This window comes from Panthera uncia, chromosome B4 (genome assembly GCF_023721935.1).
Source record: "Panthera uncia isolate 11264 chromosome B4, Puncia_PCG_1.0, whole genome shotgun sequence".
In the NCBI taxonomy this organism is placed as follows: Eukaryota; Metazoa; Chordata; class Mammalia; order Carnivora; family Felidae; genus Panthera; species Panthera uncia.
In genome coordinates, this window is record NC_064809.1 from 126,159,647 (window position 1) to 126,173,648 (window position 14,002).

The window sequence follows — 14,002 nt, forward strand, 5'->3', positions numbered from 1 at the left end:
CTTTAGGAAGTTGGTGACTGCCATCACAGTGAATGGCCTGAGCAGTGGTTAAGGCTGTGGCCCGGCCACTTGTTGGCTGGGGATGGGACAATGGGTCATGTAATCTCCCTGAGCATCTTAATAAGGATGCTACACACAGATGAGGGAGAGTTCAATGAGAATACATTTAGAAACCCATTAGGAACAGGAGGTAGAAATGGGCAAACCAGTCTCGCATTTAATCTTCACACGAATGTGTTTGTAGTGGTCATGTTCCCCATTGTGGCATTGAGGACCCTGAGGCTCCCCTCCAGTTAGCTGCTCCGGGTCACAGGGTAGCAAGCAGCAGAGCCAGGAATTACCCTCAGGGCTCCGACTCCACTGGGTTGCACTGATTTCTCAGTAAAACCAGCTCAGTTTCAGAGAAACCAGTTAGAGCTGCCCCCATGCTAGCCCTTGAGGGTGACAAGCCCCCACCTCTGCCCCCCCCAACTCTGCGCTTGTGGTAACCAATGCTCCCTACACGCTCCCACCCCTGCAACATCAGGCAAGGACTGATGGTGCCTCTAGATGTTTCCAGGCTCAGGAAGCTTCGCCATCCCTCGAAGGTTCCTTGGCTCCACCTCCAGCTTGTAAATAGTCCCTTCAGTAAACTGTCCCAGATGGGTGACCCCATGTGGGTGAGCCATCCGTCTCCTGCTGGGCTTCCCGCAGGGAAGGGTTGGGCTGACCTTCTGAGCTCCCTCTGCACTCCGAGGGTAGGCTTATGTGGACAGGTAAAACGCGTCCCCTGTCCTGGGATGTCACTTCCTTGTGCCCTCCGACTTCCCTTTGGTCTTTGACAGTTAACCACACGGCTTCCAGGCCAAAGGCAGGAAGGTGGACCTAGGGCCTTGGGGAAAGCCCAGAGTTTTCCTCAGGCAAGGCTGGCTGGGCCCGGCCTTCCCCAGGGGGCGGGAATGCTCCCCCACTCACCAGCACTAACCACATCTCTGACTGGTTTTCAGGGTGGGCTTGGGTTCCTGAAGCCTCCCCTCCATCACTCCCTCCCCAGAGAAGAAATCCAAGGCAGAGCTCTGGAGTCAGAGGAAGCTCCCAACACACAGAAGGAGCCCCCAGAATAGGGGTCCCCTTGACAAACCCAGCTGGCTTTTAGCGCATGCAGAAATGGACTCCGACCCCTGTGTTTGAGTCATGTGCCTCAGGTAAACCTGGGGGGTCAGCAGCAAAGCCGGCAAGAGTCAGGGGACTCTGAAGCCCAGGGTTTGAATCTGAGTTTGAACGCTGGCTCAGCCTTTGGCCTGTTGGGTAGGTTAATTTCTCTAAAGGGCAGACTCGATCCCTCATCTATAAAATGCATATAAAATAATAATCGTGCCTTACTCATTGGCTTTCTGTGAGACAACATAAAACGCTACCTGGAAGCCTCCAGCACGCGTTAAAGCCCTCAGTAAATATCAGCTGTGACTACTGTAAGCATGATCCCCTGCCCACAGACCCTTTTATGCTTCTGTATCTTTGCACATGCCGTTCCCTCCATTCGAAATGATCTTTCTCTCTTTCTTTGCCTGGTAAACTCCTATTCATCCTTCAAGACCCAACTTAAATATCACCTCCTCAGGAAAGCAGCGAGCCAGAATAGTTGGCCCCTCCTCCTTCCGCTACAGCAGCCGTTGCCAACCTGGGAGTGTTGGATCCTCGGAGGTGTGGAGTGAGTACAAGGACCCCCGGCTTCGAATACCCATCTTCTATCACACCTTCTGAAGGCTCGATAAGCAAAATGCCCCACGATGTATGAACAAACTGTTCTGCCAGCGGCTGCTACTGCTGCTACGATTACGATTGATAAGCTATGAAATAATTGTAGACTGCTGCTAAGTACATAATACCGTTGGGTCATGCGGTCCTTCGATCAGTGCGTGCCGTAAGGGCACGGGCCGGCATGTGACGTATCATAAAATTATTTTTGTCATTTGTTTTGTGTTTGTGTACGTGCCTTTGTGTTCATAGAAAAGGGTCTAAAGGACATATTCCCAGCCTACAGGGCTCATTCTGAAGAATGTATGCTATCCTTGCTCATGGCTTCCCAGAGGAGGTGATATTTAAGTTGGGTCTTGATGGGTGAATAGGAGTTCACCAGGCAGAGAAAGAGAGAAACATTTGTGGATATATACACATTATGTGGCCCAGTTAGATCTCAAAATATTCCTCTCAAATGTGGAGAAATGGGAACCCTCATGCACTGTTGGTGGGAATGCAAACTGGTGCAGCCTCTCTGGAAAACAGTGTGGAGGTTCCTCAAAAAATTAAAAATAGACCTACCCTATGACCCAGCAATAGCACTGCTAGGAATTTACCCAAGGGATACAGGAATGCTGATGCATAGGGGCCCTTGTACCTGAATGTTTATAGTGGCACTTTCAACAGTAGCCAAATTATGGAAAGAGCGTAAATGTCCATTAACTGATGAATGGATAAAGAAGTTGTGGTGTATATACACAATGGAATACTACTTGGCAGTGAGAAAGAATGAAATATGGCCTTTGGTAGCAACATGGATGGAACTGGAAAGTATTATGCTAAGTGAAATGAGTCAGGCAGAGAAAGGCAGATACCATATGTTTACACTCTTATGTGGATCCTGAGAAGCTTAACAGAAGACTATGGGGGAGAGAAAGGGGAAAAAAGAGAGGGAGGGAGGCAAACCATAAGAGACTCTTGGGAACTGAGAATAGACTGAGGGTTGATGGGGGGTGGGAGGGAGGGGAAAGTGGGTGATGGCCATTGAGGAGGGCACCTGTTGGGATGAGCACTGAGTATTGTATGGAAACCAATTTGACAGTAAATTTCATATTAAAAAAATATTCCTCTCAAAATATTAATCTGTATCCTTCCCCCCACCCCACTTCCTGCCTGACAAGGACAAAAATCTCTAAAGACTTAAGTGCCTGTTGGCATGATTGCCAAGCATGAGACAAGCCTGAGAGAAGGAGGGGTGACAGAGGGGAGAGCATGGGGGGGGCAGAGAGTGGGGAGAGCAGCTCAGACAGGAGAGGAAGGAGGAGTCCTCCAGATAGAGCAGAGGAGGACCTCCGCCTCAGGACTGTGGAGCAGAAGAGCTGCTCATGTACTGACTGGCTTCATTCATGAGCCCAGGGCCTGGACGGCTTGGACTGCTTGGGTGGGATGTGGTCCTTGTACTCGCTAACGTGAGTCGAACTGAACAGAACCAATAGCTAATGTCCTATTCAGTGAAGCAGCCAATGTTACACAGAAAGAGAGAAAGATGGATGGAGGGAGGGATAAATGGATAGGTAGACACACAAAGCTATGGGGAGTGGGTTTGGGTTGGGGAGCAAGGTTCGAGGGGGGGACTTGCACTCTTTATATATTTATTAGCATAAATAAAATACACATGCTTGCCTTGGGGCATAGCAGTGTGTATCAGTTAGCTATTGCTGCGGAACAATCCACTCTAAAACTTAGTGACTCGAAACATTTATTTAGCTCATGATTCTATGGGTTGACCATTCAGGCTGAGCCCAGCTAGGTGGTGGTTCTGATCCCAGCTGGGCTTCGTCATGTTCTCTGCTGTCAGCCACAGGTCAGTGAGGAGGCTCAGGTACTGAGGGTTAGCTGAATGTCAGCTGGAACAACAGGAAAACCACGAAAGACCGGGATTCGAACTCAGAGACCTCTGGCTTCAGCGTTCCCTTACCATCACCTGCTTATCCTTCAGCAGGCAAGCCCGGGCCAGTTCACATCACAGTGGCAAGAGAACAAGCAGACACAGGCCAGGTGTCCAGGTCTGGCACCAGCACAGAGTTGGTCCTGCTGCATTCACAAAGCCACCCGGGACTTAAGGGTGGGATGAACTGACTCCTTATTTTGATGAGAGGGTCTTCAGAGTCACATTGCTAAGAGCTACGGACACAGGGAGGAGGATAATTCCTGCCATTTCTTTGCAAACAGTCTAGCTCAGGTTGGTAGAGGCAAAGAAAGCCAGCAAATGCCAGAGGCCTGAGGCAAGAAACTCTTCCTGACATCTGTGAAGCCCTTTTACCCACACTTTTGCATTCAGTCCTCCGATACCCCCATGTATCAGTTACCTATTGCTGCGTAACAAATTGCTCCCAATCCTAGTAGCTTCAAACAACGTACATATATTATCTCACAGTTGCAACGGTGTGGAAGGAGTTTGGGTTGGTGCCGGCTCAGAGTCTCCCATAACGCCACAGCTAAGAGGTCGGCCAAAGCTCTGCTCGTTTGAAGGCTCAACTGGGGCTGGAGGGTCTGTTTCCACAATGGCTCCCTCACACGGCTGTTGGTGGGAGACCCCAGTTGCTCACCATGTGGACCTCTCCACAGGGCTGCTTGAGCGTCCTCACAACACGACGGCCAGCTTCCTAGAGAGCAAGGTGGCAGCCGCAGTGCCTCTTATGGCCCGGATTCAGAAGTCACACATCAACATGCTACAGTCTATCCATTAAAAGCAAGTCACGAACACAGCCCACACTAAAGGAGAACTGCACTCCACATTTCAAGGGGAAGAATACCAAAGACTTGTGAGCATACATATTTTTTTTAAAAAAATTTTTTTAACGTTTATTTATTTTTGAGACAGAGAGAGACAGAGCATGGACAGGTGAGGAGCAGAGAGAGAGGGAGACACAGAATCTGAAACAGGCTCCAGGCTCTGAGCTGTCAGCACAGAGCCCGACGCGGGGCTCGAACTCACGGACCGTGAGATCATGACCTGAGCCGAAGTCGGACGCTTAACCGACCGAGCCACCCAGGCGCCCCTAGCATACATATTTTAAAGACATCAGGGGCACCTGGGAGGCTCAGTCGGTTAAGCGTCCGACTCTTGATTTCAGCTCAGGTCATGATCTCACAGTTTGTGAGTTCAAGCCCTGCATCAGGCTCTGTGCTGGTGGTACAGAGCCTGCTTGGGATTCTCTGATCTCCCTCTCTCTCTCTCTGCTCCTCCCCTTCTAGCTCACTCTCTCTCTCTCTCTCTCTCTCTCTCTCTCTCTCTCAAAAATAAATAAACAAACAAACAAACTTAAAAAATTAAATTAAAACGAAAAAAGAGAACAGTCCCCTCTGGTCACCATGTATTTTCATCCCTCCCACAAAGTGTACTCACCCTATCTTGAAATAACTGGATCTGGCCCAGTGATGGACACTGTCCAGGATCCTTTCCCCTTCTAAAAGTTGACATTCTGGTAGAAAGATTCTTACGGCGCAGAATTTCCAAAGGAGGCAGGAGAAGAAGGAAAAGATTCTGCTTTCTCTGATGAACCAGTAAAGGATCATTAAGCACTCAAAAGTATAAAGCGACACAAGAAATACTTAATAATTGCCAGGGATTATTTGTGAGGAACAGCAGAGAGAAAAGAGATAGGGGAAATGAACGATTTCAAGCCTGCAAAGTGGTTTTGCTCCCAGAGGACCTAAGAAAGACGCTTAAAGTTCAGCTCCCTTTGAAGCCAAAAAGATTTGAAAGATTCAGAAGCCAGGGGCTGGAGGCGGGGGCTCCCTTCACTGTAGAAGGATGTAGGTCAATGTCATTCCCGAAGGGACTGGGGTGAGGGGGAAGGCTGAACAAAGAGCAGACAGTTCATAAAAAGAAAAAAAAATGGTTCAAAAACAAAACTACAAACCCTCACTAACATACATTAAGCTAACAATTAGACAAAATTTTACCCATGAAATAACCAGCGGTGGGGCGCCTGGGTGGCTCAGTCCGTTAAGCGTCTGACTTCCACTCAGGTAACAATCTCGCAGTTTGTGAGTTCGAGCCCCACATCCGACTCTCAGCTGTCAGTGCACAGCCCACTTCAGATCCTTTGTCTCCCTCTCCCTCTCTGCCCGTCCCCTGCTTGAACTCTCTCTGTCTGTCACTCTCTAGGTAAATAAACTTTAAAAAGTAATTTAAAAAAAAAGAAATAAGCCGTGTTTCATATTAAGAAACGTTCATTAGGGGCACCTGGGTGGCTCCATCAGCTAAGCATCCAACTCTTGATTTCGGCTCAGGTCATGATCTCATGAGCCCCATGTCAGGCTCTGTATTGACAGCATGGCGACTGGGATTCTGTCTCCCTCGCTCTCTGCCCCTCCCCCACTAATGTGTGCACTTCCTCTCTCTCTCTCTCTCTCTCTTTCTCAAAAATAAATAAACATTTTTAAAAAATGTTCATTAGAACACGTCAAAAGTTGAGAGGATCTATTCCCTGACAGGTGTAAGTCTGTCTAAAATTCTTTGAAACACATAACAATAGCCATTAAAAGTTCATATCCTTTGGCCGAATAATTCTATCACTAGAAATTTAGCCCAAGAAAATAATTAAAGAAATGAACAAAGATTCATATTAGGATTAATTATAATAAAGAGGAACTGGAAACTTCCCAGATATTGAAAAACAAGGAAGTGATTAAGTATACTCATTTAATGTACATACAATGAACATATAATGGTACATTCATATAATGAAATACAAGTACACAAGAGAAGTCGTATTTTCCAAAAATATTTAACGACATGAAGAATTTCTTACAATATAACGTTAAATGAAAATACAAGACACAAAACTGAATATATAATAATACCCACGGGGACAAATATGTAATTTTGGAATACATAAACATGGGCATATGACAGAACAGTGAGAGTTTAATCAACAAAAAAATGGTAAAGCTATAAAAGGCCTTTGGATAAAATGTGAGATGCTACAGGAATGATTAGGCTGAAATCAGATTTCCTTTTAAATTATATGATAGGGGCACCTGGGTGGCTCAGTCGGTTAAGCGTCCGACTTCAGCTCAGGTCATGATCTCACAGTCCGTAAGTTCAAGCCCTGAGTCAGCACAGAGCCTGGAGCCTGCTTCGGATTCTGTGTCTCCCTCTCTCTGCCCCTCCCCTGCTCATGCTCTGTCTCTCTCTGTCTCAAAAATAAATAAAAACATTTAAAAAAATTTTAATTGTATGATATAAGCCTTGAATTCCACTCTGTCTGAACAAAACTGCATTTAAAACACTACTCATCATTTATTCCACAAACACTTACAGAGCACTTTGATGCCTTAAGGTTTTAAGGATACAGAGATAACAAAGTCAGAGGCCCCAATCTCAAAGACCTGGTTCATGGTCAAGTGGGGGCAGGGGAAATATACACTAATAATTACAGTAGAATACAGATGGCCCAATAAAAAAACGAGCAAGGAGTGACTAACTCCCAGCACCCAAGGAGAGCCAGGAAAGTTTCTAGGAGGAGAGGAGGGAAGAATATTCCAGTGAGTCTTGAAAGATCTGTAGAAGGTAGCCAGGTAGACAAAGAGAAGATAGGAAATTAATTCTAGGCAGAGAGAAGTACATATGTATGGTGGGTAAAATAATGCCCCCTGCCAAAGATGTCCATCCCCAGAACCTGTGAATACGTTCCCTTACATGGCATAAGGAACTTTGAAGATGTGATAAAGGTTAAGGACCTTGAGATGGAAAGAGTTGCCTAGATTATCCAATTGAGCCCAATCTGGATCCTTAAAATCAGCGAATCTTTCCTGACTGAGCCCAGGGGAAGAGGTAACTATGCCAGAATGGTCAGAGAGGTGCACATTGCTGGCTTTAAAGATGGAGTGAGGAAGCCAAGGACCGTGACAGCTGACCGAGGTAAAGAAATGGATTCCTCCCCAGAGCCTCCGGAAAGGAAAACAGCCGAGCTGCACGAACGCCAGGATTTCAGCTCATTGGAACATGTTTCAGACTTACTACAGAAAGGTAACATAAATTTATGTTGTTTCAAGCCACCAGATTTGTGATCATTTGGTGCAGTAGAAGTAGAAAGGGAATACTGGGCAAAGGCATGGAGGCAGCAAGGCTGAAAAACACATGGAAGGAACAATGAAATCAGTGGAGCACTAGGTAATATTTATTGCTCACCTGCCAAACATCAGTTCCTCCCTTCTTCTTGGTGCAAGACCCAGTGTTCGCCCTCTTGGAGCTCACAGACCAGCAGAAGACACAGACTAGTAATAAAAAAAAAAAAAGTGATGGACCTTCTGGGAGGCTCAAGAGAGGGCAAGACCAGTATACCCGGGGACTGGTAGTGGCTCCATGGAGAAGAGCTCTTTGGGTTGTGTCTGTCCTGAGAGAAGGGCCTTCCAGGTTGAGGAACAGCATGAGCAAACACACTGAAAATATCTTAGTGTATTTAAGGAAGGGCAAGTTGTTCTGGGTGACCAGAGCTTGGGCAAAGCTGAAGTGTTGGGAGCTCAAGCTGGCTAAGGAATGTTGGGTTAAGGAGTTTGAACTCATCCTATAGGGAACAGGATGGGGCATCTGAGTGTTGGCCAAGAAGGAGCATGTTTCTCTTCTAAATCCCTGATGCACTGGTATTATCTGGAGATAAGAGGACTTCCGGGTCTGGGGAAGTGGAAGCCACTCAGACCACACTGAGCCAGGAGGCTAGGAGGCTGGGCCACTGCGGAGCCCGGCTTGAGACTGTCTGGCCTACCAGCTCACATCTGCCTCCTGGTCTGTCTGCAGGAAGCACTCCCCTTCCATGGGACCTTCCTGAAAGGCAGTGGGCAGAGACTGAAGCCCATCAAGCCAAGTCAGCCTCCTTCTGCCCTTGCCTCCAGGCCAGCCTCAGCACCATCAGGAGAAAGAAGTTTATCTCCATGCCTCCCCATGCACACTGTCAACTCCCCCTTACTGGGCCTTCCCTGTCCATCTCAAGTCACTGCTGCATACTCCATCCTCTCCCTTGGCAAATACAGGTTGGGAGAGATACAGGAAGGGCATCATCTGAAGGCAAGGAAGGCTAGAGCACATCAATCATGGTACTTAGTCCTCTTGTCTTCATCTCCTGCTTTTTCTGCAGACTAGCTTCAATAGCACCTCCTCTGGGAAGCCCTCCCAGACCTGCCCAGACAGAACTAAGCTTATCTCCCATGTGCCCCCACTGTGCCTATGCACACCTCTCCTACTGCGTGACACCTGTCTGTGGAAAACACAGACTGGGGTCTGTGTCAGAGGTTGGTCAGACAGTCAGGCTGTCAGTTCCTGGGTTCATAGCCCAGCTCCCACCTAGGTGGGACCATGTGCCTTCTTGTCGCCAAGGGAGTGTAAGCAGAAATGAGGCGCCCCTTCCAGGGCAAGGGTAGGAAGGAGTGTCTCCTCCTCTGGCTCTCCCTCTGCCCCTCTCCTCCTCGGAGGCTGTGTCTGAGGCTCCCGGTGGAAGGAACCAGAACCCAGATCGGAGGAGAACTGCCTGAGTAGGAGCTACTACAGGGCACCGCACCTGAAAGAGATGTTGCTTTCTTATCCTGTTAATTCCTGAGAGCCGAGCTTTATAGCAACTGAAATCTAGGCAAGACAGCCACACGGAAGTCCAGGGGCCCCAGCTAAGATACCTTGTTTCCGAGCTAAGGGTCTCATGGCTTCCTCTGTCTACTTACTTTCTGTTTCTTTTTAAGTGCTCTGCTCTGCCCTGCACTGACCAGGATGTGAGATTTTTCCCCTTCTTCAATTTTTACACACACACACACACACACACACACACACACTTGAAACCCCACTCGCAGACACATTACTGAAGATGGACAGGACTCCCACTGCAGCAGGGCAAACACAGGCCCCGTGGAGCAGCAGGTCTCACCCCAGGGGAACCCCCTGACCCTTGTCTTCACCAGCTTCCGTCCATTTTTCTAGCCCCTGATCTCCATCTTCCATTCTCCTCAAGCTCTGAGAGCAGGAAAATCAGTATCGCCCCTCTCATTTCAGCCGGGGTGGCCCCGCCTCTCATCTGATATCGTGCACCTGCTAACACTCAGGCTCACCTTGAACAGAAGGGACCTGTCGACCTACTGAGTGACCCTCTCCTGGGGGGCACAAAGGACAACGGGGGGCTGTCGCAGGAGCTGGCCAGGCAAGGCCTTGTGCTTCTCAACTGGCTGCCCATTAGAACCCCCCAAGGAGCTTTCAACAAATGCAGATGTCCCCGACACGCTGGGTAATTGGCATGGGCAGTGTCCAGCTCATCAGGTGATTACAGTGTGCAGCCCAGCATGAGAACTCCCAGCCGCGCTTCCAAATCAGCCTGTGGGGCTGGACCCTGTGCTCCTGGGTCCTGTGGCGGAGTGACGAGAAGAGGAGTCAGCCCCCCCACCCTGCTCCCTGGTCTACCAGGGCATTTTCCCAAATAAGGACACCTCCACCTCCTGTAGAGGAGGCCCCGTGCCAACTGCTAGTGCTTCTCTGCTCACCTCATTATATCTGCTCCTGTGCCACTCTCCCTCTCCAGACCCTGTGCTCCTCGAAGTCAGGGACCAGGCCTTACCCTTCTGATGAGGCAGGTGCTTGGTTTGGAGAGGGACGGGGTCAAGGGGGGTGGAGTGGAACCACAGGGGATGATGCCCACCCCGAGGAAGGAACACGGGGGTCACTGGAACTCATCCTGTACCGCAGACATCTATGCTCACACCCTGGTCAGACCAGCAGTCCACCCTGCAGCTCAGATGGCGGCTGAGACCCCGATTCCACCGCCAGCCCCACTTCTCCCAGAGCAGGATTTTTCAGTGGCAGCACCACTGACATTTTAGGTCATATAATTCTTTATCAGGGTGGGAGGGTTGTCCCTGTACATTGTGGGATGTCCAGCAGCATCCCTGGCTTTTACCCCGTAGATGGCCCCATTCGCGACAAATCAAAATCGCCTCCAGACATCGCCGAGTGTCCCCTCGGCAGCAAAATCACCCCTGATTGAGAACTACTACCCCAGAGGTCTGGGCCTCCACAGGTCCCGCCTCCATCCTAGCCGAGCCCCTCACAGCACTTGGGAGAATAACGTGAACTTAACCGGGTGAGGGGCTGAGCAGCAGCACTTAACGCACGTCAGACAGACCAGCACGAACACCCTTGAGGGACAGACACTCCCCCAGGTGTGACAAAAGAAATTACAGTGAAGCGGCATGCTGGGGTCACACAGCTGGGGTCCAAACTCAGACCCATTTAACTCCAAAACCTCTGGTCCTGTTTACCCAAGACCCTGCCTCTTGTCATCAGGCACTGGGGAGAGGCCACCTCATCCCAAACTCCAGAAAGGTCTGCAGGCAGCTGGCCCACCAAGGGCTGAAATTCATAAATCCTGCAAGACCACATCTGGAGGTCAGGGTGGGTGTGACAAGAAGTAAGCACTCCCATGACCAGGCAGAGGACCGGGGCTCTTGCCCTCTCGGGACTTCTGTCTCTGCGTTTCCACACTCCGGGTGTATCTCCCCCTCGATCACGAGCCCTAATGCGCAGGAGCTGTGTCTATCTGCCTTGGTTTCCCCCAGAGCCAGGCAGACAGTGAGCCTCATGCACAGGAGTGCGGGCAAGTGTTTACACAATAAATGAATGAATGACAAATGAATAAATGAACAGAGCCCGGGTATAAGGTGGAAACATAGTCTCAGAGAAGACGCAGAAGCCCATCGTGGAGATACAAAATCAGAACAGCTCGCAAAGCAGGCATGCAACAGGGATGGGGCTCCAGTGTTAGAAACCCATGCTACTTAAAGTTCTCCAGTCCCAGGGAAGACTGGCCCAGAAGCCTAGGGCAGACCCAAAACCTCCGGAGGAGGAGCTGCACCTGTGGAGGAAGATGGTTGGGGACAGGGGGCAGGCAGGTCACGGCCACTCCTTCCCACCAGAGGCCGGTCTCGCATTCCTGCATCCGCGAACACGTCTCCAGAAGGGGGGGGGCAGCAACAGTAGCTCTGGGCACCACCTGGACACCACCCCCGCCCCGGAATGCCAGAGCACATTGGAGAAAGGTGACTCCTTTTTCCTTCCTTTGGGCCCACGAGGCTAATCATAAAATACTCCCTGCTTCCGAGTCTATAGGAGAAAATGCCTTCTAAATCCATTAAGTTGCTAATGCGTGCATTCGCAGACCAGAAAGAAAGGTGCGGGATTGATGGATGTACTTGTCATATTTACGGTTTGTAGTCATGTGATTAATGGGCTTTGTGGTTTATAAGGCAATGCTCATTTCACTCTCCTCTTTAAGCTCCGGGTGATTTATAGGACCCGGCATCGCTGTTGCATTTCAATGGGACGACGGTGATAGCATTTTATCACCCTGGATTATCAATTAGTCTCCTTTGAGGCAAGGATGTCCCAGACTCATAGGGGCACAAGGTAGGGAGAGGGGATGCCTCTTCAGAGCATCGGTGCCTGGCCACCTAGAGATCAAGGCCTTTCTCCCTGAGAGCTGTGTCCTAATTCATCTCTGAGATGAGAGGCTGCAGGCACTAGGAGGCAAGACAGGAGACGGGACCCTCCCACCCCAGAGTCCCCTCCCATCCCTCACCAGGCTCTGCCACGGCTCCTTGTAAGTAAGGTCACCTTACTCCCTCCCTACCCACTCTGATCCAGCAACCCCACACCTCCTCTAGAGGGATTGTTATGGGTGGAGATGCCGCCCCACCCAGAATTCATGTTAAATTCTAATCTACCCCACAGTATGTCAGAGTGGGACTCTATGTGGAGATGGGCTCTTCAAAGAGATAATTAAGGTTAAACAAGGTCATATGGGTGGGCACTAACCCAGCGGGACTGGTGTCCTTCTAAGAAGAGATTGTGGTGGGAGGGGCACGTAGATGGCACAGTTAGTGAAGCATCTGACTCTTGATCTTGGCTCAGGTCATGATCTTGTGAGTTCAAGCCCCACATTGGGCGTGAAGTCTGCTTGGGATTCTGTCTCCCCTTCTCTCTGCCCCTCCCCTGCTTGTGCATTCTCTCTCCCTCTCAAAATAAATAAATAAACTTAAAAAAAATTTTTTTTAAGAAGAAGAGATTAGGACACAGATGCACACAGAGGGAACACATGAAAAGACACAGGGGAAAGATACCCACCTACAAGCCACGAGAGAGACCTCAGAAGGTACCAATCCCCACCCCCCAACACGTTGATCTCAGATTTCTAGCCTCCAGAATGATGAGGAAATTAAGTTCTTCTGTTGAAGCCCCCACAGTCTATGTGGGAGCCCACCTCGAACTAACACAAGGATTCCCCTTTCACGTTTGCGTCCTTTCCTAAGACCTCCACAGCCTTCACTACTTTGTCACTTGTGACCTCGGCCATACCAGTCTGCCTGTCTGAGCTTCAGTTTCCTCATCGGTAAAGTGGGAAGAAGAATTACACTGCAGAGTGGTTGGAGGCATTAAATGGCTTAGCACAGTACCCAAGATGAACCTCATGCTGCAGCGGGCACGAGAACGCCCTCCTCCCCATCCCACCTCCCATGAGATCTCCTCCCTCCCCACCCCGAGTCCCAGCCTAAGTGCCCCCGCCCTTCTTGGAAGCCTCTCTGATTCTCCCAAAACATATTGTTCCCCTGCCCCATTTTGCACTGGTCCCATTGGGTCTGTGCCTGCTTCTCTTTGCTCTAGAGCCTTGTTTCACAGTGACACTGGGGGGCTTGCAGCCTGGTGAGAGTCCAGTAATAAATGAGTCAGCACCTAAATGCATGTTTACAAATTTGACAAGAGCTATGAAGACCAGAGAGGGATGCAAACACCAGAATAGCAGGGAGACCTACTCCAGATGGGGTTGTGGGAGCCTCTCCAAGGAACTGGCATTCAAGCTCAAGGGCAAAAATGCAGGGCTGGTAGCCAGGATTCCAGCTAGGCCATGTGGCACCTTTGTATGAATCAGGGGGTAAAAATGCCCTCTCTCCAGGCAGACACTGCCCTAAGCAAGCACTCGTGGTGAGAAGAACACAGGCTGATTTCAGTCTCTACTTGTCCCCCATGGTAGGTGTCCCCTTGTACAGTTCACAACCCGCATAACTGAACATAGCATACGAGTGTCCCGTATCCCGGGCTCACCTCATTTCTGGACTTGATGATCCAGCCAGACTTTCCAAGTTTGACCTTCTGTGCTTCCTAGGGCCTAAGTTCACATGCCTCATCACCTGTTCCCTCCGGCTCTTGGCTGTCTGGATTATACCCTATGCTACAGATCCAGCTCCT

At 49.6% G+C, this 14,002-nt stretch overlaps 1 long non-coding RNA gene across 1 annotated transcript in view; it reads right to left on the reverse strand.

The window, feature by feature from the left end:
• LOC125919533 (uncharacterized) overlaps positions 1-14,002 on the reverse strand; it is a 100,681-nt gene that overhangs the window by 23,432 nt on the left and 63,247 nt on the right. The window contains exon 2 of the long non-coding RNA XR_007456822.1: positions 7,922-8,007. This is a non-coding gene — a long non-coding RNA (uncharacterized LOC125919533). The remainder of the gene's footprint in view (positions 1-7,921; positions 8,008-14,002) is intronic.